Genomic DNA, 27294 nt, shown 5'->3' on the forward strand with positions numbered 1-27294 from the left:
GGCCTCGACTGAGGCCTCTGGGTTCAGCAAGATCACCTTGGCACTGTTTATTCTTCTTCTTCTTCTTCTTCCTCTTCATGCTCTGTTTCTCTTTCTCCTCACCAGTTGGTGAAACCAAGTACATGATTGGCCTTCTAATTCAGAATTGGTTTTGTCAGTGAGGGAGTACAAGTGTACTAGTAAAAATAGCATTATTTTCTCATGGCAGTCGGAAAATAGAGATGAACACATGCATTAAATATCATTCTTACCTAAAGGAAGGTTATGGTGCCAATATGGATGATGAGGATTGGAATACAGATCTCCCTTTGTGCAGTTCCACCAAAATGAACCAACTGTTCCGTTCTGACATTCCAGTTAAACAGCACAAAAGTCACTTCTTTTAAGAAGAGTTTTTTGCAGTGCACCAAAAGGTCACAACAGCAACCAGGTGAATTGGATATCCCTGTTTGCACAAAAAGGCACAGAGGAAACAGTTAGAGTCTCAAACAATTACAGGCAAAAACATTTGGCTAAACTTGTCATGGCTTATAACAGTGGCATGGCTTCACTTTTACAAGGGACATTAGATTAAGAACAACTAAGGCTGCGTTCGGTTCACAGGTTTGGTGCAGGATTTTCGTAGGAACACAATTCCTACGGTATTCTTTCCCTTCCAACTGTTCGGAACACGGGAAAGGTGAATAATATTTCATAGGAAAGCTGGTCTGGTACTACTGATTCCATAGGATTAGAAACATCCACGCGCTGCTCATTTTTTGGGCGGAAGCCCGAGGCAGGCGTTCGCTGCCATGCATTAGACATGTTGCTGTGCTATGTTGCCGGAATAAAAAAATCAACCTATGTGTGGTACGTGAGGTGAGGATAAGAGTAGTCACTGTGCAGCTGAATAAACAAATATCATCTCATACTGCCAAGCATGCTACTCTAAAAAAACAAATCTGTACATTTCATAGTCCATCCGAACACATTCTCTTGAGAGTTTCCTCCGGTTCGATGTTCCATAGTTTTATACCTACATTCCGTTCCTATTCCTCTATTTTCATTACGACCTATGTTTTCTGCCCCTTTATTCTGAACGGAGCCTAAATATTTGGTATAAGGGCATGGGACAGTGGGTGCACCAGCAGTCCAGCACCATGTACGTAAACATGGGCATAAAGTGGTGATTCATAGTTTGTTGCCCCGAGAAACAAACATCCAAGAAACATATCTGGGTTGGTCCCATTTTTGTTCACTCTAGCCACCTACTCCTATGTGTGGATAGCAAATCTAGTCTTGGTCATACCACTGTGTACAACGTTACCCCTATATTTCCCGTTTCGACCAAGAGACCGGTTGGATGACCAGTCTATACTACTTTCACCCCCTTTCCTTCCTGTTTGTACCAAGTCCGATGTAGATACTAAATTCCCCCACCCCCACTTTATTTCTTGTTTGAACCAAGTACTCCCTCCATCTGGAATTACTTGTCATCAAAATGGATGTGTCTAGAACTAAAATACATCTAGATACATCCATTTCAATGACAAGTATTTTTGGACGGAGGGAGTACAAGATTCGACTCCATGAAGTAGCTTTACCTCTAACAATAGAAGAAAAAAATATGTGACGTTGGACCATCCGATCGAGAGGGGCTGGGAGGTAGAAAATGATGCACATGCAGCGACGTAGCGAGCTGGGGAAGTAGAGCTAAGGCGGTTCGAACGAAGATATACCTGAAGGTCATCGGGATGTGGATAGGTGGGCGGCGGGAGGCCGGATCCGCCCACAGGCAACGACGAAGGGATCGGAGGACCTCCTGCACCGACGCTCGGCCAGAGATAACGGTGAGGCCGGCAGTGGGTCTCCTCCCTCGCTGTCGACGACGGCCTGAACACTGCCCCTCCTCCCCTTCACCGGCGGAGGGGGATACGTCCGGATCTGTAACCAGCGGTGAGGATAGAAAGCCAGTGTTTTTTGAAGGGAGAAAGATAGTGTTACTACCCCTATCTTGTTTAGATCTGGAGAGGATGAGTGTGTGTGAATAGAGCAACCCTAGCAAGCAAGCGCGGAGGCTCCGACCTATATATACGTAGTGGGGTAGTTTTCCTTTTTCACTCCATCAAAACAATCGTTTAAAATTGTGTACTACTACATGCCAGGTCGCGTTTTTTTTATTTGTTGATTGTTTTTTGAGATAGCTACCCGCTTGTTCCAAGTGGTGTTACGGTGTGCCAGGTCGCACTTTGTATCGTTCAAGTCTGGTACTACAAGTCCCTCCATTAAATGAACAACCACCCCCACGTAAAAATTGTGAACAAGCCCACGGCTAAAATTAGCGGAAACGTGGGTTGCCCCAACATGCATTATTATTTATATTTTCTACTCCCTCCGTTCCTAAATATAAGTCTTTTTATTAGCCACACCTAAGACAAGATTTTTTTATTAGCAGTGTACCCCACATATCATAGACACAAAAATTGTGGCAATATTCCCTTAGGCAAGCCAAAGTGTGTCTAACAATTTGAGCAACTCAGGTTAGGCAAGTGTGGCAAGTGTGGAAAAATAATGTGGCAACATAAGACAAACATAGTCACAATCCAAACAGCCCCGTAATTTTTTGTGACATGCATGGAAATTTGGTTAGTTAAATTTATAGTCAAAATTTGGCAAGGTGCATCAAATCAACACATGCAAGTATCAAAAGGAAAGTCACGGCATGCATGCATGCGTTGTACTCCCTCCGTTTCCAAATATAAGTATTTTTAGAGATTGCAACAAGTGACTACATATGAAGCAGAATATGTCTACTCCTACATACGAAGTAGCCCATTTGAAATGTGTAAAAAGACTTATATCGAGTCCAGTGCTTTGATGTGTCGCGTCAACTCGTACAAGACCGAGAAATTTGATTACTACAATGCCCTCTCCCTCGCGGACTGAGCTCCGGTGCCTTAACTGCACCTGCCTTTGGCTGCATGATAGGAGGGCCAACCACATGTTGGGCCCACCTGTCATAGACGCAAAGGCAGGAGCAGTAAGTAGAAGCTTTCGCTACACGCTATCCCTCCCGCACGAGGTGGACAAACATGCAGCAGTGGATTCGATACTGTAGAAGTAGGAGTAACATCATTGTTCATCTTCTCGAAGAGGCGAAGAGCCAAGTGCAACCCGAATGTGGTAGTTGCGAACGCTCGCGTGGTGCGGTTCCTTGGAGTACTAGCCAGGCTCTTGCATGAGACAAAATTGCTACTGTTTAACAATTAAACTCCATTATCCATTGGTTGATACTCATTCTACATAGGTCCACGCGCTTAGCACCGCTTCCTCCTGGGGTCACCAATGTTTATTTGCTAATTAATAGCATTGCATGCAATGAACTAGCCATTGCAAGGCATTAAAAGCATGCACACCTCTCATCTCTTATTGGTTGATATGTCAAGAAACAAGAAACAAGGTAGAAGTTAATGCACCGCGCCTAAGTGTTTTGGGACTATTTGGTTTTCGTAAGATGACTTACACACCTAGACGGAGGGAGTAGTATAGCCCTATAAACCGGAAAGGAGTATTTTCCTTTCTAGAGATTTCAACAAGTGACTAGACTACACCGTGTGCAGTACTCCCTCCCTTTCGGTTTATACGGCTCAAATCTCAAATCTCATGAACCAAGGCATTTTGCGATTGGAGGAATGTATCTCGTACTTTAAAAAACTACCCTAATTAAACTCATGCATTAATTACATAGTTCTCTCATTTTCCTCTTCGCCTTGGTCACGGTGCACAATATCGAGCACTCCTATATGACTAGCCGCTCTATCTACATGCGGGACATTTCAAAGCATCCGGGCCCGCGTGCCATCCACCAAATCATAGCAAGGTGCTACAGTCGAGACTCACCTGTCACCCTGGTGTGGCTGTCATGACCCGTCATATCACAAAACCCACACCTTTACCAGCAGTGGTAAGGTGGCCTCCAAGTTGGACTGGACGAAGCAACCATCATTTCACTGGAATGCTCGTTCAAGCCCTTTCTTCCCTTTCTTGAAGAAAACCTCACTCTAGGCTACTCACTTCTGCCATTTTTCTTCTGTACCGACAAAGGAAAGGTGGGCGAATCAATTATGCTGCTATATTTTCATTCCAAGAATCTTCTTTTTGCGAAGCACTGACTGATTCTCACATCCTATTCTTTTCCCGTTTTCATTGCGATTGTGGTTTCCTTTCGATTGCTTTTTGTTTCTCAGTTCATTGATGGATCCTGGAGCACTAGGCAAAGAGTTGTCGGCGGACAACCCACTGGAGACAACGATCTCCAGGAAGCAAGCACCGACCAACGAGTTGACCATGTTGGCGGGCCAACCCATGGAGACGAAGAACTCCAAGAAACAAGCACTGTCCAAAGAGTGGAGGACGTTGGCGGACGAACTCCTCAAAGAAAGTTGGAAGAACAGCAAGGGCCCCACCGTCCAGGAACTCTGATTGCCACCTTTGTGAGGCTCAAGACCGAGTTTGAGGAGATAGTCGCCGTTGAGAAGCAGTATTCCCCTGGCAAGGTGATGGCCCCCATCGAGGACGAGGAGATGGCCCCGGGAGGGATGAGATCCCCCGTTGAGCTGCACAAGGTAAAAAATAATGGCTTATTACCATAGTTGTGGTTTTTCATTATTTGCAATGTGCTTGCAAATATGTTAGGGTTGTGCAGGTGCTGGTGGACATCCTTGATGATTCTGATGTCATGGCCCATCCTGTTGGCATCGCCTCGGAGATCGATTCCGATGCCGCTGTCCATCCTGTGGACATCGCCCTAGAGATCGATTCCGATGTCGCGGTCAGTCCTGTGGACATCGCCCCAGAAATCGATTCTCATGCCACTGTCCGTGCTGTGGTCATTGCCCGACAGATCGATGACAAGAAATAGTTGGTCGCGCTAATCCTTCAGGGTAGTTTGCATTGCCCTGTGTTTAATTACCAGAACGATGCGTGTTATCAAACCATCTTAGGGCTAGTGCACTATCTTGTGTGGGCATTGCTACTTTTGTTTGATAGTGAATCATGCGATGAATCATGCGAACCCTCTCCGAGTTATGGAAACAGATGTATCCTCACCAGCTTTTGATGTAATAGATGGCATGCTTAGATGTAAGTTTGAACTGTTTATCATATCCGCAGGGCTTGTCTGATGATTCTTGGTGTTAGTAGGCTAGCTACTGTGCGAGCTATAGTAATTGCAAAACACTCACCGAAGAGAAACGTTGGGGCTGATGAGCTCGTGGTACGCTTATACTTATCCCTCGTCGATCGACCAATAGCCCTAGCTCCTAAAATTGTAGGCTTAGCGATCGGTCAGACAATAGTCGACATACATTCAGGCCACATTTGGTTCATAGGGTAGGAAAATCGTAGCAAAAGTACAAAGAACATGCAACACAAAATCATAGCAGTGCAGAGACGTACTCCCTCCATTCCAAAATAGATGACCTAGGTGGGCTAGTTTGGCTTAGTGGGTTTCAGTGATATGATGTGGTACAGTGCCGTCCATTCTTCGCGTGTGGTAGCAGTATTGCGGGTACAGTATGTTTTCTTGAAGAAGCGGAATTCAACAAAGTCATGATGGTTCCTTCGTCCGAACAACTTACAGTGGGAAAGGTTGGGCCTACGATACGACCGGGGTAGACCAGGATAATTTTGTGCATGGCAGGTGGACCAGGATGGTCGACATCCCACATGTCGGCGAATAAAAGTATTCTTTCCGATATAGAGGACGAGCAACGAGTATTCATTGTTTATTTTTGATGAAAGCTATTGTCTCCACTGTTACGACGGAGGAGTGTGAAACACGGCAGCCAAGTGAACTTGGCATGTGCACCACTCCCTCCTTCCTCATGTAATGCCCAGGTTACAACTTTTTCTCACTTTCTCTCTATCTATTTCCTCTCAAATGTTTTTTACCTTTCTTTTTTAAGACACAATTGTTTTTATGCCTTTTTAGAATTATTATTTTTATACCTAGGAGCACGTGTAGAGACGGGCTCTTGCAAAGCCCACTCCTTGACTTGGTCAATGCCTCTCTCTCCTCCACATAAGGAGTACTACTTGCTATGCAGGCATGCGCCGGGCAGCTTGCGTCTTGAGGGGCCTGGGCGGTGCGAGTGGGCTCCAGAAGCAGTCCGGACTCCAACATGGCCCACCTCACATTATCACCATATATTTCTTGGAGTCCGTGCGCGGCGGGCGGGCGATCTCTTCTCCTCCCCCGTTTCTCTCTTCTCAGCCGATGCCCGCCGAGCGATTAGATTTCGGCTATCGACAGTTTATTCAATTACGGTCCCACATGTCAGTGAAATTGCAAGACAACGCGTGTCCCCTCTGGTGAGCGGCGTGCGAGCCGGACTATCGGGGTTGCGACGCGTACGAGTCATAAGTGTGCCGCCTTTTCCTTTAGAACTTGCGAAGCGTAACATTTTCACGCGATCGATCGATAGAAATCCAGAACAAAATGATGAGGGCGGTGCTTTCCCGCTCGTTAGGCGGGCTAGTTCGAGCGATATGACGTGCTACATTGCCGTCCACTTGATCCATTTTTATGTAAGCAAGAGTTTACACTCTTACGTGGGAGGAGTGCGAAACGCCGCGGTCTGATTTTGATCGAGGGATAACTGTTCCCTGCCAAATAATGGAGGATTGTTAGCGATTATAGCATGATAGTTAGGGCATCTCCAGCGCTGGCCCACAAATTTACTCCGGCATCTGTCCGAGGACACTGATGGATGCCATCCGATGCTGCCGGACGAAATTATATGAACTAACCGGACGAAATTCATGCAAACAAAGCAAATTTCAAATTAACCGGATGAAATTCATTACATTTCGAAAACTTTTCCTACAAACTGGACGAAATTCATTACATATTTCGCACAAACCATACTAAAACCTACTGTAAACCTAATCTAAACGATCGCCAACGCCCGACCACCATGTGCGGCCATGAACCCGAGAAAGCCGGCCATTGCCTTTGCCTCCTCCTCATCCGCCTCGATAACCTCCTCCTCCGGAGCACAGGGTTCTGAAGATTTCCACCTCCACGTCACCGTCAAGCGGCTAATCGGCCGCCGATGTTTACCCCATCAAGCTTGGCGTCGACTGAGTGGAGTAGCGGTGGCCTTCCCGGTACCAGAGCGGCGGCGACCTACCGTGTACTACTCTTCCTCGCTGCCGGCTGCACCCGCGCACGCACGCCGACTTCATGGTCGTGGCGGCGGAGGGCGGCCGGGCGGGGGGGGGGGGGGGGGGGGGGGGGGGGGGGGGGGGGGGGGGGGTGTGCCGGCGATCTCCTTCGTTTGCTCCTGCGACAGTACGTCGAAGAGAGCTTTGGAGCGCGTCCGGAGCGGAGCCGCTGATGTCCCTCGCCTACTCCTGCGACAGTACGTCCAAGAGAGCTTCGGAGCGCCAGGAGGCCATGGTTGAAGTGGTGCCGACAGAAGGAAGGGACCGGAGGAGAATAAGTATGGGTCTTTGGCTATGGCTGGGAGCTGGGGCTCAAGTTAATATAGCGGGCGAATGGCAATGAGCCGCGGCAGACGGATGGACAACTGGCGCCGGGGTAGGTTCGTCGGGCATGAATGCGGACGCTGCTTCAGTGACTTAACTGCATATGTGTTTGGGTTACTGACATGTGGGCCCAAAGGGCATCTGGCCCGCATGTCAGTGACACACCAATTACACCTGCAGTTAAGTCTGGTGAATGCAGCATTGACATTCTGGAGAGACGGTGACCGTTTCAGGCGGGAAGCACGCGCTAGCGATGGAAGGGGTTTCGGTGTGCAGTGGCACTAAGTCGGTCGCTCACGATAGTACATACTCCGTACCATACTACCATAGTACCCTCTCTAGCTTAGGTTGTTTAATAGATGGTCGTTGTGATGGATGATATACATGAGCAAGGCGGTCCGAGTATGACCGTTGGTGTTGAGCCAGGTGAATACATGCTCGGTGTTCGCGTAGGCCTCCATCAAACGTCTAAACAGTAATGTCAGGCACCGCCGGGGCGCGCAGGGGATGGGCTCACCGTTTGCGTTGCGCCATGAGCAGGACTTTGATTTAGAGGGCTACATGCATGCATTAGCATGCTTTGACAGCGTGAGCATAAGTGTCTGACACGAAGTATTTCATTTTCATTTGGCTGACGAGGGTGTGTTGCAGCGACGAGTCCGTGGTTTGATTCCCCACATACGCATAATTTTGGTTTTTACAGTATTTCTTTCTCCATTGACAGATAGGCCCGCGTAGATAGATAAAGAACACGAGCTGATGAGGCGCATGTGGACTATTTGACTGGTCAACCAGACAAATACGGAGCTATACGCTGAGCCAGTGACCGTATAATCACCATATCTCGTATACAATGATCAAAGTGAGCTATCAACACAAGTTCGATGACCGCCAATGCATTTTACTCGATAATAAATGACCAGGATTGAAGGGGAATCCAAATTTGCTTCGTCTTCTGTCCTTGAGCTCTTGACAACCCAATGCACTATCCGGTTGTCCAGCCACTCCACCCCAGAGCTCTCACCAAGCGTCGTTCATGCCACCACGCCACACACTAACCGGTAAGGCAGTGATGGCATCCCGCCACGCCCTGTTCCTCGCCGCCCACGACCGCACATAAAATGGTAGGGAAGCGATGGCATCCCGCCATGCCAAGTTCATCGCCGCTCGCGACCTCACAACTATGTGGGAGGAATTTGAAGATGCCAAGGCCGAATGGGCGGTAGAGCAAGAGGCGGCCAAAGCCGCATAGAGGGAGCGGAAAAGTCAGAAAGCACTCAAGAAAAGAGAGGCCCGCCGTCGCAAGAAAGAAAAGGACGCACGCGCTGCTGCGGAGAGGTCGGCGAAGATCCAAGCACGGTGGGGTGTCGCCGACAAAGTCGGGAAGGAGAACGACGACGTCTGGCCAGCATGTGAGAAGTAGTAGTACTAGTAGTTAGTGTGTGTGTCTGTGTCTGAGTACGAGCATGTACCAATACTACTAGTTACTACTATAGTTTTTAGAGAAAATTACCAGTACATTAGCCTAGACTAAATGGAAAATTCCTATCCTAAGCATCAAATGGCATCTCTTTCTCTATAGGAATTGAGATGCATGTCATCTCACTTCCTAAGATTTTCATATTCCTATCCTATGAACGAAAGGAGGCCTCTGTTGGAGTAACTACTGTAGCTAGCAGTACTGTTGGTACAGTAGTTTTCTTCAAGAAGCGGAATTCAATGAAGCCATGATGGTTCCTTCGTTCGAGCAACTTCAAAGTGGGAAATGGGCCTGTGATTTGACGGCTCATTAGTCATTGTTACTGCGGTGCGATGACCTGGTTGACTCTCCCTTGGAGTTCTTCGTGCATGGCAAGTGGACCAGGATGGTCGACGTCCCACATGTTGGCTAACGGAAGTATTCTTTCCGATATCAAGGAGCAAGGAAACCGCATGGTATAGTGTCACTGCTGATTGGTTCGCAAAAAAATAGTATCACTGCCAATTTATAATTATTTTTTATTTCTAATGAATGCTAGCGTTTCAACTCTTACGACGAATGGTGCCAAACACGGCACATGCCGGATGTCCCACACGTCAGCGAAAGGAGTGGGACATGAACAGCGTGGTAGAGCCCAGCGTAAAAAAACAGCGTGGTAGAGCGTCTCCACTTCTTCCACTTCTGGGTCGGAGACCACACGTAGTAGTACTTAGTAGTATGAACGATAGAAAGTGCGACCTGGAGAGAAAGACACGTCCAGTTGGAAGGTCTCGGGGCATATACGTAAACAAATATAAAAGTTAATATGCCTCCAACTAATATAGTAGTAGTAGAGTACTTAGGCACGTACTCCATAACATCACCGTGCATTGCACGTACAACATTTAGTGGTAGTACGTAGTAAGAGACAAATGCCGCCCAAGAGTTCCCTTCTCGACCTACTTTTGGGTGTTTGGTAGAGTGTATGGAGGGTGCATGAGTCCACACTAGTTTAGCACAAATATACTAGAAGCATGCATGAAGAGAGCATGCATGAAGAGGGGTGTTGAGTTGAGCATGCATGAAGAGGGAACAACTATGCTGAGACGAGAATGCAACCAAACACACCCTATATGCCACGCATGTTCATACCATTTGTGCCTTTCTACTTCACTTACTGCGCTACATTACTCATGTTCGTATGTCCACTCCTGGGTACATGTCCGTCTCGTAGTTCAGTCCCACGTGTTCTTCATATAGATGGAACGATCCTTGCATAACATGTGCACCTTGATGCTAGATGTCTCGTGTGTTGGAAAAAGGATGAACAAAGCTCACGTAAAAAAATAGAGTGGAAGAACATAGATTCCGGACGACCGAGAAGGAGCAAGGAACCTCATGGTGGAGCGTCTGCACTCATAATATTTAATATTATTCAGCGATATGAAATTAACCAATCATCTCCACAGTGGACTGGAAGAGTACGAAACACGGCAGCCCAGTGTAGTTACATCATACTAGTACATGGCTAACCCACGTTATCACCATATTTCTTGGCTTCCGTGAGACACCTATCTCTAGTAATCCAGCAGCTTGTATCGCTTCTCCCTCCTCGTCTCTATCAAAGTGCGGCGGGCTGGCGTTTCTGCCGTCTATTGAGGTCGGTTATCTATCACATGTTAGCGACATGCCAAGAGCATTCTAAAAAAAATTCCTTTCACGTTCTGTTTTCAAAAAGAAAAAAATCCTTTCACGTACGAATTTGCCTGTATGCTTTGAGCAACTTGCATGTCCTATACTGCTCCTGTTTGATACTCTAACTTAGCTAGAGGTTAGACTAACTCATCACTAACCCTGAACTAACTGTAGCCAAAGAGGTGTTTGGGTGACAAGGTTAGATTGACAATAAATGCACTTCATGGAGAGAGAAAAGTGATTTTTCAGTGGTCCCAATGAGAACTATCTCCAGTTAGCACCTCTTGGGTGGGATAGTTTTTTTGGTGGGTTCGATGCAACTTGCTCCAATTTAAACCCTCATGCTTGGATACTTTAGGGCTATTTGAGCCCCAACTAGCTCAAACTAACTCTAACCCATGGACCCAAACAGGGCCTATGGCCACTCGACGCGGAGCAGTCGCGTGCACTGGGAAGCGGCGCTCTCTCGGCCGTTGCACCACTTCAAAGCCGGCGCTAGTGAGAGGTCACCTCCGCTCTGGCCAGGCATTAATGCGGCACTGACGCTCCAGGGCGACGCTGACCATTTCACGCGGGAAGCGCGCACTTGCAAGGGAGTGTAGGTTTTAAACCGTTTCAGGTGTAGTACTGGTAGTTTGCAAAACTACTCAATTATTGCACTTAGTTTCCTAAGAAATTGTGGTAAAAAACATTACTCCACAGCCCGCTTCCCTTCTCCTTCCTCTTCCACCGCCTGCGCACGTCCGCGGGAAGCGACTGGTCAACCCTTATATAGGAGTGCTAGCACAAAAAGATGCATGCATGACCATTAAAATTTCCATATTAAAGCGTCACTCCGGCGGGAGTATGGCATATGTTGTTACCTTCGGCCGACCCATGGCTACTGGGCGATGGCGACCAGAGAAGAGGCGGAGGGAGGGGAATGAATGCAGCTACTGTTTGGGTTCGCCTTCCGGCTTAAATAAATGCGCAGCATCACATTTACCCGCGGGTGCACAAATTGTAACATACATGTCTGCTTAAGTGGGCGTCATGTAACTGGTGTGTGTGAGAGAGATTCTGAGAGACAGAGTGCGTGTGTGTGACTCTACTCTTCGGACATGTACTCAACCTTTTGCATCGGGATATAAGTATAATGGTATTTACTTTAGCTAGTGATTTATGTGGCCATGTTAACGTGGTTGTGTCAAAGAAATGTCACTTCCTGCTCGTGATTTGCGTTATATAATTGCAAGCAAGATTCTCGTGCATTGCACGGAACATCAATATGCATTTTGTTACAAAACACCTGTTGTGATTGACCCATGCAGGAGTAATCCCATGTGTAAAAACTAATGATATCTCGAGAATTTTATCGGAAAACTGGTATCTCGAGAATGTCATCGAAAAAATGAAAGATGAGAGATAAGGCGAGGAGGAGTGGAGCATGGTGGTGACTGGTGGTCGGAATGGGTGGAGGCATGGGGATGGACGGCGCCGGTAGGCGGCAGTGGCCACCATGCATGCTAGATTGTTCCAAAGACTTATTCCTTTTTTAATTTCTGAGCAATGAGGTTGCGGGAGATAATGGTGTGGAGAGAGGTGCGGGTATCTTTTGTAAAATTATCATAGTTTGCTTTCTATCCTCATATATAGATCATACGGTCTGTATTACAAGATGGCAGGGACACCATCACCGCCAACTCGTTTTTGTATAAGGGTACAGATGATAAGTTTGCTGACTACTAAAGTAAAGTGGAATTTGTCCATGTTATGCAACTAAATAAAGGTGATTGTTTATCATACGGGTAAGGTTGGATGAAGGGTGGTAGGAACAAATGCTTCGCCTAGAGCATGTGTGTGTGAGATGGAGTCTTAGTGTGTGTGTGGGGTGTGTGTGTGTGTGAGAGAGAGGAGAGAGAGATGGAGTCTTAGTTTGTGTGTGTGTGTGAGAGAGAGATGGAGTCTTAGTGTGTGTGTGTGTGTGTGGGGGGGTGCGTGCGTGTGTGTGTGTGTGTGAGAGAGAGATGGAGTCTTAGTGTGTGTGTGTGTGGGGGGGTGCGTGCGTGCGTGTGTGTGTGTGCATGTGTGTGTGTGTGTCGCGGGGTCCTCTGTGGCGGATGTAATTTAAGTGTGCATGGCTTCATCATAGAGAGGTGATGTGTACGGCAGAGGCCACCAACGATGGGGTGCGAGAGAGAAAATGCCCGTAGAGAGGGAAGAGAAGGTGTGTGCGCATGAGAGGAGTCGACATTGAGAGAACGTGTTTGTTCGAGAGACACCGAGGAAGACTAATATATATCGATGGTGCATGTAGGCGGGAATTACACAAAGGGATGGTCTTATTGGTTTCGGGGATATAGGGGAAGAGTGAGAGGCGGGGGGGGGGGGGGGGGGGGGGGGGGGGGGGGGGGTAGCTAGAAGGAGATTGTTAAGTGTGAGTCTGTGTTTTACCCATCCAGACGGAAGTTATGTGCACAAAAGAGGAGAACGATTCGATGTGGCATTAGGATTGAGGGTAATTAACTATGTATGGAGACATAGAGACCTTGAACGTGCATGTGTGAGAGGTATACATGTATACGTGGGATGTGTGTGTGTGCGCGCGCGCATGATCGAGATAAAAGAAAGAAGACATAAGTCATAAGATCAACGACATGGGAGAGACGGATCGGTATGACAATATGCATGCATGTGAGAATGCAAGGAAGAAGGAGCGACAATTGAGCATGTGTTTTTGTCTTTAAGAGATAGTGGCGTGGGCTGGAGCATGCATCTATGGTCAGCAGAGGGAGTGAGGCGCAACGATTGTGCAAAAGAGACCAACCTATAAATGCATATGTATGGAGAGACATATATAGTGTGGGTGATAGGAAGCAAGACTCCGTGCGAGAAAGAAATGTTGACGGAGAAACTACAGATAGATACAGAGATGGAGATGGTAGCTAGAGGGACATCCGCTAGTTTGGGTGTTGGAGATGACCGTCGGGTGGTTCAAAGGGTGAAGTTATATATGTGTGTGAGAGGGCACTTGACTGCATGTAGAGAGAAACATATGTAGTGTGTGTGATAGGAATCAAGAGTGAGGGCGAGAAAGAAGGTTGATGGAGAAACAGATAAATAGAAAGATAAAGATGCTAGCTAGTGTGCATTATAGATAGGAGTCGAGTGGATCAGAAGGCTGGGTTATGTGTGTGGGTGTGAGAGAGATAGAGAGAGGGTGCATGTGAGTCATATACAAACAGATATCAGAGAGAAATGAGATCCAGAGAGACGGAGTTTTGTGTCTGCGAGAGAGAAATATATTTCACAACGAGAGTGATAGCAAGAGAGACATACGAGGGAACGCAAGATATCTCTAGGGAGAGAGGGTGTGTGTGAGCGACATACAAGAGAACAATGGAGAAATATGAGACCCTGGGAGACAGAGTTTGTGTTTGTGTGTGAGAAAGAGATATTGAAGAGGAAGACTCGTAGGTTGTCATATCTAAGGAGCGAAAGACATCTCTGTATGAGGGGTGCGCGAGTGGCACACATGGGAATAGTAGAGAGAAATGAGACCCTCGGAGACAAAGTTTTGTGTTTGTGTGAGAGAAAGAGATTCCACATGGAGAATCATAGTTAGAGACACATAGCAGGGAGCGAGATATACTTAGAGAGAGATAGAGTGATGAAGGTCGAGGGAGAGAGTACCGTCAGTGTGTTACGAATATAAAAGATCATTGTCGACATACAGGTAGCACGAGAGATACCTGAGAGACGATGAACGCGTATAGGTCCAAAGAGATAGTCCTATATAAGCATGAGTGATAGCTATATGAGACGAATATCTGGATTAAAGGGGATTCAAATATTTAAACTGGAGATCACGACATCGATAATATCATAAAGAAAATTGGTGTATCAAACATGCATATTCATTTGAATTTGGGCACACGTGTAATGTTATATAGTTTATCAATATTGGTGATCCATAGATTCTTCAATTACAAACAATGCATGGTTTATATGCAATTAATGTCTAAACGGGATTACACTATATGTTGCGTGTGTGAAACACATTATACATGTTTGAGAAGTAAAAAAACCCGCATGAAACACACATTAATTGGAGACAGTTAGCGAGGAATGCATACATTGGACTTCAACATAAAGTGGTTTCAAATATTTGAAAATCCAAATTGATGGATACAACCTTATGAATCTGAGATCATGCCATTTGTAAACCATATTTATGTCTAAATGGTGTTGTGCTTTTGAAAGTATATATAAAAAATGATGTATATAGAATGTAATTCCAATTGAAAATGGATCCCGCCCGAAAAAATAGAATACAAACGGGATTCAAATTGATTTGGCACGGTAAACGTGCACTCTGCAAAATTTGAACGAAGCGGGAAAAGTCGCAGTAACCGCCCGAAACCAAAATCTACGAGATGGAAATCACTACTGCCTATCCCTGCCACGCAAAGCCTATCTGCTGGATGTCTATAAGTTTTGATAGGGGTAGGTTTGTAATTTCACCCAAACGTGACGTAACCGCCTCTCACCCGGATTCATACACGGTGGGCGCCAAAACACAATGTGTCCTTGGCCGAAATCGACTCCCTCCCCGATTCATGTTCATACATGGTGGGCGCCAAAAACGAACTCTTGTCGGCAAATATTTGGTGTATGCGAGATTACCGTCCTATCCCCAACCGACTAATGTTGCTGTGATGTAGTAGAAATTTGAAACGGGGGCTAACTTTGTAAATTTCCTCACATTTGAGACAAGCGCGCCCTGAATACATGGTTCCCCTTCCTCTCTACCTCCCTTTTCCCCATTCGTACTCCGTGGGCGCCAAAACACCCTCTCCACCCCACCCTCCTCCGTCCGCCGCCGTCCGCCACCCCATCCACCGCCGTCCTCCTCCACCATGCCGGAGCTGATACCCCGACGCTGTCGTCCATTACAAGAGATCGACCTCTCTCATCCACGGCTTCGGACCAGGATCCTTGCATCCCGTCCTCTCGCTTCATCCCCGCCGTCGTCCACCTTGCCGGCGCCGCTCCTACGACCGTCTCGTCCACCGCACCCCGCCACCACTGTCTACCCTCCTAGATCTGCTTCCACGCCGCCAACAGCCATCGCTACCGCAGCACTGTCAAATTCTCACCAGATGCGTACACGGCGCCGCACCAGAGGCGTTACTCTTTCGTATCTGCTCAACTTATTTATCGCAACAAGAAAATAGATCGCCACTGCTTTACTCTGATTTCTTGTCTTGGTTGCGAAGTTGCCTTTGTCCAGTTTGCACCTTCAGATCCGCCATGGCACGCTCAACACTATACTCCCAATGCTTATGGTTTTCCCCTTTTATATTCCACATTAGTTAAATCACAGTAGACTAAATTTCAAAATTGGGTCAGTCGATTTTTCAGAGCTCGCCGGAGTTCGCCGGTGCGATTGAAGGGTCTCGGGTGGTTGTGGGGCCTCGCCGAATGAAGAAAACTCGACGCGGGTGGGGGTTGGGGCGGGGGTGGGGGTGGGGGTGGCGAAGGAACACAAGCGGTGGGGGCCGGTGGTCCGGCCGGCGGCCCGTGCGGTGTTCTGTATGGGAAGAATCAGAGACGAGGAAGAAGAAGGGTTAGGAGACGTAGGATCTTCATCCAACCGCCTGAAATGGTCGAGAGACAGCTAGGAGTTGCATTCTTAATGCGCTCTGGTTCATCATGTGTGGGCACTGTGCAACCAACATTTTATTATCCAAAATCTGCTTGCTCTTCTTTACCATGTTCCTCTTCCGTTCTTCTTTAATATGTACTCTCTCCGTTCCTAAATACAAGTCTTTGTATAGATTCCACCATGGACTACATATGGATCAAAATGAGTGAATCTACACTCTAAAATGTATCTGGATACATCTGTATGTGATCCATAGCGGAAATCTCTACCAAGACTTATATTTTGGAACGGGGGGAGTATGATAGTAGTACAGTATGTTACTTGTATTGAAGATGAGCAGGGACATTTTCAGTGTAGAGGTCTATACGGTCGGTTGTGATGGACACTTTGAGCCTCTTTGATTCGTAGGATCTTGTAAACATAGGAATAGGATTTGTAGTGGCCTGCCCACTTGAATCCTATAAGAATAGCAAGGAAATGCGGGGAGCTGTGTCACCTTTGAGAGTTACACTGATATTAACAGTACCACACCTTCACTTGAAGAGAGCTGGTATCCGAAGCCTTTCTAGCCGTACCGGCAATACTAGCACATATATTCTAGCAAGTTCCACTTTGCTGATTTTACTCTGATGCTTAAGGTTTTCCCGTTATATCTACACTATGATCTGTGTAGCTGCTTTGTGTCGCACTAGCAGCAGTCCACTCTTGAAGCTAAACACTGCAATGACTTACAAAATTGGCACCAAGGCATTGAGTGCCATTCTGGATGCAATGAAACTCATACGCTCCTCACCTGTTGATTCTTGTTCAGAATATGATCCTAATGACTATTCTAACCTTGAGAGTCAAAGTGAAAGTGCAACTATCCCTGGGTGGTTTTGGTAATTCCTAACAACATATAGCTCACTGAGATAACATTATTCCAAGATTAATATTTCAGGAAAATCTCAATGAATGGCATGGCATGGATGAGGAAAGTGGATCCCTCAAAATTCTAAGGACAAAAAGTTTGGCTCAAGCATGAAGCTCAAGACTCTACATTTTATATTTTAGTGATCCAAGATCACATTGAGTCTATAGGAAAAGCCAATACTATCAAGGAGGGATGAGGTGTTGCTTAATGGCTTGCTTGCTCAAAGTGCTTAGTAATATGCTCCAAAATCCTCAACTACTCTCCCACATCCACATATGACCTAAACCAAAAGTCAAACTCGGCCCCACCGATTCTTTCTATCCGGCGCCACCGAGTTTCAAATGTCATAGCCACTGCCACAAACCCTAGGCAAATCGGTCTCACCGAGATGGGATTGTAATATCTCTGTTTCCCTTCGTAACATTTCGGTCTTACCGAGATGATCGATCGGTCCCACCGAGATTGCAATGTAAACTCTCTGTTTCCCTTTTGTAACATTTCGGTCTCAGCAAGATGAGCGAATCGGTCCCACCGAGTTTACCTGACCAACTCTCTGGTTAGCTTATTACCAAAATCGGTCCCACCGAGTTTGTGTAATCGGTCACACCGAGATTACGTTATGCCCTAACCCTAACCATATCGGTCCTACCGAGTTGCATCTCAGTCCCACCGAAAATCCTAACGGTCACTAGGTTTGCTGAATCGGTCCGACCGAGTTTAACCATTCGGTCCCACCGAGTTTGGCAAATTGTGTGTAACGGTTAGATTCTGTGTGGAGGCTATATATACCCCTCCACCCACTCTTCATTAGTGGAGAGAGCCATCAAAACATACCTACACTTCCAATACACATTTTCAGAGAGAGAACCACCTACACTTGTGTTGAGGTCAAGATATTCCATTCCAACCATATGAATCTTGATCTCTAGCCTTCCCCAAGTTGCTTTCCACTCAAATATTCTTTCCACCAAATCCAAATCCTGTGTGAGAGAGAGTTGAGTGTTGGGGAGACTAACATTTGAAGCACAAGAGCAAGGAGTTCATCATCAACACACCATTTGTTACTTCTTGGAGAGTGGTGTCTCCTAGATTGGCTAGGTGTCACTTGGGAGCCTCCGAAAAGATTGTGGAGTTGAACCAAGGAGTTTGTAAGGGCAAGGAGATCACCTACTTCGTGAAGATCTACTGCTAGTGAGGCAAGTCCTTCGTGGGCGACGGCCGTGATGGAATAGACAAGGTTGCTTCTTCGTGGACCCTTCGTGGGTGGAGCCCTCCGTGGACTCGCGCAACCGTTACCCTCCGTGGGTTGAAGTCTCTGTCAACGTGGATGTACCATAGCACCACCTATCAGAACCACGACAAAAACATCCATGTCTCCAATTGCATTTGAATCCTCCAAACCCTTCCCTTTACATTCTTGCAAGGTGCATGCTTTACTTTCTGCTGCTCATATACTCTTTTGCGTGCTTGCTTGAATTGTGTGGAGATTGCTTGACTTGTGCTAAGATAGTTAAAATCTACCAAGAACTAAAATTGGGAAAATGCTAGATTTTTATTTGGTCAAGTAGTCTAATCACCCCCCCTCTAGACATACTTTCGATCCTACAAGTGGTATCAGAGCTTTGGTCTCCATTTGCTTTGATTTCCATAGCTTTTTGCGGTCATAGCCTTGGTTTCACAACCTAGGAGAGAATGGCGTCTAGCAAGGGAAATTATCACCGAAGAGGTCCTTACTTTGATGGTACTAATTTTGCTAGTTGGAAGAATAAGATGAAAATGCATATTCTTAGACATAACCCCGCCGTTTGGGCTATTGTATGTATTTTCTTGCAAGGTGAATTCTTTGATGGGAAAGAACCGAACCGTGAAGCCACCACAGAAGAGTTGAAAATGCTGCAATACAACCCTCAAGCTTGTGATATCCTCTTCAACGGATTGTGCCCCGAAGAATTCAACAAAATCAGCCGTCTTGAGAATGCAAAGGAAATTTGGATACTTTGATTGATATGCACGAAGGTACCGACTCCGTCAAGTAATCCAAATTGGATGTGCTTCAAAGTCAACTTGACAAGTTCAAAATGAAGGATGGTGAAGGTGTTGCTGAAATGTACTCTAGGCTTGCTCTTATCACAAATGAGATTGCCGGCTTAGGGAGTGAAGAGATGACCGATAGATTCATCATCAAGAAGATCCTAAGAGCCTTGGATGGAAAATATGATACCGTGTGCACATTGATCCAAATGATGCCCAATTACAAAGATCTCAAGCCAACGGAAGTCGTCGGAAGAATTGTTGCTCATGAGATGTCACTCAAGGATAAAGAGGAACTTCACAACAAATCAAGTGGTTCTTACAAAGCCTCATGTGAAGCCCCCACATCATCGAGTGAGAAACAAACCTTCAATGAAGAATTGAGCTTAATGGTGAAGAACTTCAACAAGTTCTACAAGAGTAGAAGCAAAGAGAGAAGCTCCAAGTCAAGGTCCTACAATGACAAAAGATCTTCTAGTCGAGAGCGAAACTGCTACAATTGTGGAAGGCCCAGACACTATTCCAGTGAGTGTACGACCCCCTACAAGAGAAGAGAAGATTCTCCCAAGAGAAGAAGTAGAAGAGAAGAATCACCATCTAGAGAAAGAAGGAGTAGAGATGATCGTTATGAACGAAGACCCTCACGGAGAAGCAAGGATTCGGAAAGAAAGGACAAGTCATCAAGGAGCTACACAAAACGAAGACATCAAACTCATGTTGGTGAATGGGTATCCGGCTCCGACTCCGACAACCACTCCGAGAGAAGCTATCACTTCGACTCTGAATATACTCAAGATGAAGGTGTTGCCGGTCTAGCACTTGTGACAACCAACTCCTACGACATATTTGACTCACCAAATGAAGGAGTTGGAACATGCTTCATGGCTAAAGGCCCAAAGGTATCACACCCCGACTATGTTGATTTCAATAGTGATGAAGATGACTTGTTAGGTGATGATGATTTACTTGTTGACAACTCTAGTGATGAATACTATGATGAAATGTCAATTAATCATGCTAATCAAGATAAAACGAATGACAATGGTAAGGAGAAGATTGAGTCTCTAACTAAAGAACTAAACACTCTTAAGTTAGCTCATGAAACTATCTTAGGAGATCATCGAGAACTTTTAAGGACTCATGAGAAATTATGCTTTGAAAAGCTCAACCTTGAGCAAGAGCATGAGTTCTTAAAAGCAATCAATGATGATCTTCGTAAGAAAAGTTCTTCTTACATTGCCAAGCATTTACTCTTATCGACTTACATGCCTCAAGTCAAGTCTAGTAACAAGAACAAGAAAGATTCTTCCTCTAGTAGTAAAAATAATCATGCTAAATCCAATATTGTTGCTTCTAGTAGTTCTCTTGATTCCACTAATGATTCTCTTAGCCAAGTTACACTTGAGCAAGAAAATAGCTTATTGAAGGGAATTATAGAGAAAGGTGTTTACAAGAGCCTTGCCGGAAGTAAGCAATTTGAGGAAATTGTACGCAAGCAAGGAAGGCACCGGAAGAATCAAGGTGTTGGTTTTGAACGAAAGTTCAATGCCAATGGAGTTGAGTGGGAAGAAGATCAATACCCCAAGACAAAATTTGTTCCTCAACAAGAGAAGTATGATCCTACTTCTCTCAAAGGGAAACAAGCTCAAGATGATCTTCCACCACAAGACCACGAGCAAAAAGGCAAGGACAAGCTTCAAGAGGAAATTGATGCATTTGAAGAAGCTCCTAAGGCCTTGGTCAAGTGGGTTCCCAAGACTACTTCAAGTTCCACTTCATCAAGTACAACTACAACACCGAGGATTCCCATCAAGATGGTGTGGATCCCGAAGAAGAAGAACTAGAGAGTTCTTGAGGGTGACTCCGCCAACATACTTCACTCTTATCATCTTGGCAAGAACAAGTGCAATCAACTTCCACATCTTGCACTAATTCAGGGAGTCACAAACCCTCTTGTTGGTAAGACAAGGGACAAGGTATTGAAAGTGCAACTCACTCCAATGGATAGCTCCAAATGATCTACATCAACATTGAGCATCCACATCTTCAACATCTACATGAAGTCATCATCGACAAAACCCAAGGTTAGTTCATCCCTCTTAGGGGGGATCTCACATCTAGGGGGAGCTTTACTCTAAGAATTGAGCTAAAGAAACTCTAATGGTGTGAACACAACAATGCTTTACGTAAAAGTGGTAACCCCACTTGTGCTTAAACGATGAGTATGACCTATGATCAAATGTTCTCATTTGACTCCTAAGTCAATATACTCATATATAGATGACCTAGTCATCGCAAATTGTTTAATAGATGCTAGAATTGGTTGTGCATGCTTTGCCACATATTTCAATTGCCATTTTATTGTGTGAGCATGTTGATTGCATATTTTACTCATTCGAGGACATCCACTTGTTGTTTTGATTGATTGGTTTTCTTTTCTTTTGCCAACTGGATGGACAAGAATGCCTAAGAACCCTCTCTAGCTATCTATGCTTTTCTAGTCTCAAACTCTATTCATGCTACATCACAAAATTTGATCAAGTCAGATTCGAACCACTCTGTGTGAGGAGCACTAGGAGTCCCCAATTCGTCATCCACTTAAACTTCCAAAACTTCTTTGTGCGTTTCGGTCTGACCGATTCCTCCATTTCGGTCATACCGAGATCACTAAGTCGATCTAGGTTTTCAATCTCGGTGCAACTGATTTGAACCTTTTGGTCACACCGAGTTTCAGTAACTGCTTGCAGTTATGAATCTCGGTGCCCCCGAGTTCTTCCACTCGGTCACACCGACAGGGTCGGGCTATATATACTCACGGCCAAAATTTTGGAAATTGCTCTGAAACCCTTTCGCCCGCGCATAGCTCGCTCTGCCTCCTGGGTCTCCGGATCGTCCTCCTCGTCGCTAGCCGCCTCCTGCCGCTGGTCTCCACCGCCGTCAACGGAATTCTTCCCCGCCGTTGCCGCCGTAGCGATTTCATCGCCGAATTAGGGTATGGACTCGATCACAGTGCTATCCCCGTCCGATTCCTAGCACATTGTGTTCATTATGATTCTTACCATGATTGAAACGCTTCTATCCAGTCAAAACACTCTGTAGATTAGAGTTGAATTGAAAATTTAGGGTTAGGTTTCCACCGAAACCATCTCGGACCATCCGAGTTGTGGAACTCGGTACCACCGATTCGGCTCAGGCCATTGCACATGTAATTTTCGGTCTGACCGAGAATTGCAAATCGGTGTGACCGAGTTTAGGACTTTGTGAAACCCTAGCAGTCTCAGTGCCACCGAACTGTAACTCGGTCTGACCGAGTTCACTAGTTTAGGTTCCAACAGCTGCTTCGGTATCACCGAGTTTACAAATCGGTTGATCCGAAATGCTTTCTGTGGAAAACTAAAACTAAGTTTTCGACTCCTTCTTTTGCGAAAACCTCTGCATTTTGTGATGCTCATCCACTCTATCTCATCTATATCTATTCACAGGGTCTACTGTCAGTGTTTGCAATATGTCTGATCAGAGTGACAGCCAGAACAGATCAGAGGAGCAGGTTCACCTGAGTGAGGGCACTAGTCCCTCTAGCAGTTCAGATGATGGTAGCAGGAGCACTCCCAGCAACTTGCCCAAAGCTGCCACCAGAACAAGGAAGAAGAAAACTTCAGAGTCTGAGGATGAAGACTATGTGGCCACTGAGGATGATGCCACATCAAAGAAGAAAGTGCTTAAGAAGGAATATGGCACAACTGCTTCAACCAAGCCAGGTTTGAAGACCAAGAGGTCAGCAGGGAGACAGCCAATGTCTAAAGCCAGAGCCTCCTCTCAAGCATCTTTGGAATCTCAACCCAAAGAGGCTGCTAGAGAAGGGAAGAAGAGGAAGGAGAGGATCAAAAAGACCACTGCCAGAGTGCTTGGGAGATCCTCAATCATGAGAGATTCTAAAGAGGAAGAGGAAGAAGAGGTTGCTGTACCAGCACCTAAGGCCCAGAAGCTTATGGGTGATGCTATCAGGACAGGGGCTGCTTTATCAAAGCCCAAAGAAGCACCCAAAGCATCCTCCAAGCCCAAGAGTGCACCTAAGAGGAATACTGAGAAGAACAAGGCCCCAGTGCCTGAAGTTGCTGCTGATGAAGATGATGAAGGACAAGTCCTGAGGAAGCTCAAACCCAAGATTCCAGACCACAATGATGCTCATCCTATGGCTGAGAACATGAAGATCAGGAGAGACTCAGGACTGAGGAAATGGAGAGAGACAGACCCATATGCTACAAGAAGAAGAACTGCTGTTGATTACAGGTTCCACACAAAGGAACAACAAGATTTCTATGAGACAGTGCTGCTGGATAAGAAGCCTATAGTGTGTGAAATGAGGTGGGTCGACTGGAAGTATATCAAGGAAAATGAGGAACACTATCCTGGTGTGTTTGACAGCTTCAGTGCTTGTGGAGTTGCAGACTTTGTTGGGCAGAAGCTCACAAAGTGGAATGAGGAGCTCATAATGCAATTCTACTCCACAGCACACTTCTATCCAGATGGCAGGATAGTATGGATGTCTGAAGGTACAAGGTACCACTCAACTATTGAGGAATGGGCAAATCTGATCAATGCTCCTAAGGAAGAAGAAGATGACTTGGATGTCTATGCCAAGAAGAAGATGGATCACAACTCTATGGCAAACATGTACAAGGAGATTCCTGAAGATGATCTTGAGACTCACAAGTTTGGGTCAGTAAAACACTTGCTGTCAGGGCTGCCTACAATCAATTGGATCCTTAGGCACACTCTCTCGCCCAAGTCTGGTGATCACAGAATGATCAAAGGCCATGCAATTAACTTGCTACATATATTTGATGTGCCACAGAAGTTCAAGGTCATGAACCTTATAGTTGAGACTATCAAGAGGACTGCAGCTGACCAGAAAAGAAGTTGTGGATATGCCCCATAGATCCAGGAGTTGATAAACTCAGAGATGGGCACAGGCACATACTTGTTGGATAAAAAACACTTGCCTATCTATCCTAACTTTGAGGATAATCAAGTTGTGATGAATGAGAATGAACCATCATCAGTACAAGCTCAAGAGAAGAAGGAGAAAGCAAAGAAAGAGAAGGCTGCCAAGATGCCAACTCAAGAGGAGGCATCTGAGTACTTTTTGAAAAGCAAGCAGGACCAGCTTGGTTGTTTGATAGCATCAACTCTGAGGATTGAGAAGGGGTTGGCCACCCTAACTCAAAACCAGGAGAGCCTGGAAAGAATCGTGGAACAAAAATTCTATGATTTAGATGTGAAAGTAACTGAGATTCAGTCTGTTGTGGAGCAGCTATAGGATGACATGCAGGAGAGGAAGGGAAAGACAACCACTGATGCATTTGCCAGAGTGCCTCAGGCTCAGAGATCTGCTGCAGTGCTTGTTCCAGACACTAGAGTCACTTCATCTGCACCAGCTACAGCTCCAGCGCAACCAGCTCCAGCACCAACTCCATCGACTGAAGCCTTCGTTCTTGACGTTCTCCGGACACCACCGCCTGAAGACCAAGCCTGAGAGACGTTTTAGTGCTATGCATTTTCTATGAACTTTTTGGTAACTTGTTGCCAAAGGGGGAGAAAAATGTATAGATCATAGGCTTCGAGAGAGAGCGTTGCTTTTTATTCTCTCTTGCTTTGGTGGTTGAACTTTGTTTGTCTTTTGATTGCTTGAGATACTATGCTATTATCTATGAGACATTGATGATCATGTGGTTGATCATAAGCTACACTTATGCTTGTTAGATGATATTATCTTACTTATCCTTATATGATCATTCACTTTGCTTGGTGATGAGTGCATGTATTTAATTCTTATCATTTTGAGCGCTCCACCAAGATGTATGTGACATGGAAGAGTAACCCATGATCCTAACTCATTGTGCATTTGCAGTCCAAAGCAAATCTTAAGATATGCACAAATTTAGGGGGAGCTCTTGCTTTTCACATACTTCTCAAAGCGACAATATCTTTCACTCTTATTATCATTTGTCGAAGCTTTGATCTATATGTTGTCATCAATTACCAAAAAGGGGGAGATTGAAAGTGCAACTATCCCTGGGTGGTTTTGGTAATTCCTAACAACATATAGCTCATTAAGCTAACATTATTCCAAGATTAATATTTCAGGAAAAGCTCAATGAATGGCATGACAAGGATGAGGAAAGTGGATCCCTCAAAATTCTAAGGACAAAAAGTTTGGCTCAAGCGTGAAGCTCAAGACTCTACATTTTATATTTTAGTGATCCAAGATCACATTGAGTCTATAGGAAAAGCCAATACTATCAAGGAGGGATGAGGTGTTGCTTAATGGCTTGCTTGCTCAAAGTGCTTAGTGATATGCTACAAAATCCTCAACTACTCTCCCACATCCACATATGACCTAAACCAAAAGTCAAACTCGGCCCCACCGATTCTTTCTATCCGGCACCACCGAGTTTGAAATGTCATAGCCACTGCCACAAACCCTAGGCAAATCGGTCTCACCGATAGGGATCTCGGTCTCACCGAGATGGGATTGTAATATCTCTGTTTCCCTTCGTAATGTTTCGGTCTTACCGAGATGAGCGATCGGTCCCACCAAGATTGCAATGTAAACTCTCTGTTTCCCTTTTGTAACATTTCGGTCTCACCGAGATGAGCGAATCGGTCCCACCGAGTTTACCTGACAAACTCTCTGGTTAGCTTATTACCAAAATCGGTCCCACCGAGTTTGTGTAATCGGTCACACCGAGATTACGTTATGCCCTAACCCTAACCATATCTGTCCTACCGAGTTGCATCTTAGTCCCACCGAAAATCCTAACGGTCACTAGGTTTGCTGAATCGGTCCGACCGAGTTTAACCATTCGGTCCCACCGAGTTTGGCAAATTGTGTGTAACGGTTAGATTCTGTGTGGAGGCTATATATACCCCTCCACCCACTCTTCATTAGTGGAGAGAGCCATCAGAACATACCTACACTTCCAATACACATTTTCTAAGAGAGAACCACCTACACTTGTGTTGAGGTCAAGATATTCCATTCCAACCATATGAATCTTGATCTCTAGCCTTCCCCAAGTTGCTTTTCACTCAAATCTTCTTTCCACCAAATCCAAATCATGTGAGAGAGAGAGAGAGTTGAGTGTTGGGGAGACTATCATTTGAATCACAAGAGCAAGGAGTTCATCATCAACACACCATTTGTTACTTCTTGGAGAGTGGTGTCTCCTAGATTGGCTAGGTGTCACTTGGGAGCCTCCGAAAAGATTGTGGAGTTGAACCAAGGAGTTTGTAAGGGCAAGGTCTATCGCTAGTGAGGCAAGTCCTTTGTGGGCGACGGCCATGATGGAATAGACAAGGTTGCTTCTTCGTGGACCCTTCGTGGGTGGAGCCCTCCGTGGACTCGCGCAACCATTACCCTCCATGGGTTGAAGTCTCCATCAACATGGATGTACGATAGCACCACCTATCGGAACCACGACAAAAACATCTGTGTCTCCAATTGTGTTTGAATCCTCCAAACCCTTCCCTTTACATTCTTGCAAGTTGCATGCTTTACTTTCCGCTGCTCATATACTCTTTTGCATGCTTGCTTGAATTGTGTGGAGATTGCTTGACTTGTGCTAAGATAGCTAAAATCTTCCAAGAACTAAAATTGGGAAAAGGCTAGATTTTTATTTGGTCAAGTAGTCTAATCACCCCCCTCTAGACATACTTTCAATCCTACACAAAGGCAGATGGCCTGTCCTGTTCACCCATCAAGCTGCCTGTTCTAATTTGGCAATGTTTTATTGATTGCGGGTATCTTGCATATGTTGTATTGCATTTCTTCTACTTTGTTGCACCGCCATCTGCTTAGTTTACTCATCATATATGTCGAGATGCCATGCCCATCCATTATCAATACATATTCCATCTATCATCATACCATGTTTTTCCACTCAAATGCTGTTCTTGTGCATCAGACATCAAAAAGGAAGAGGGTGATTGCCGAACCTGAAGGTGCACCAGCAAAGT

Source organism: Triticum urartu, chromosome 6 (genome assembly GCF_003073215.2).
Source record: "Triticum urartu cultivar G1812 chromosome 6, Tu2.1, whole genome shotgun sequence".
In the NCBI taxonomy this organism is placed as follows: Eukaryota; Viridiplantae; Streptophyta; class Magnoliopsida; order Poales; family Poaceae; genus Triticum; species Triticum urartu.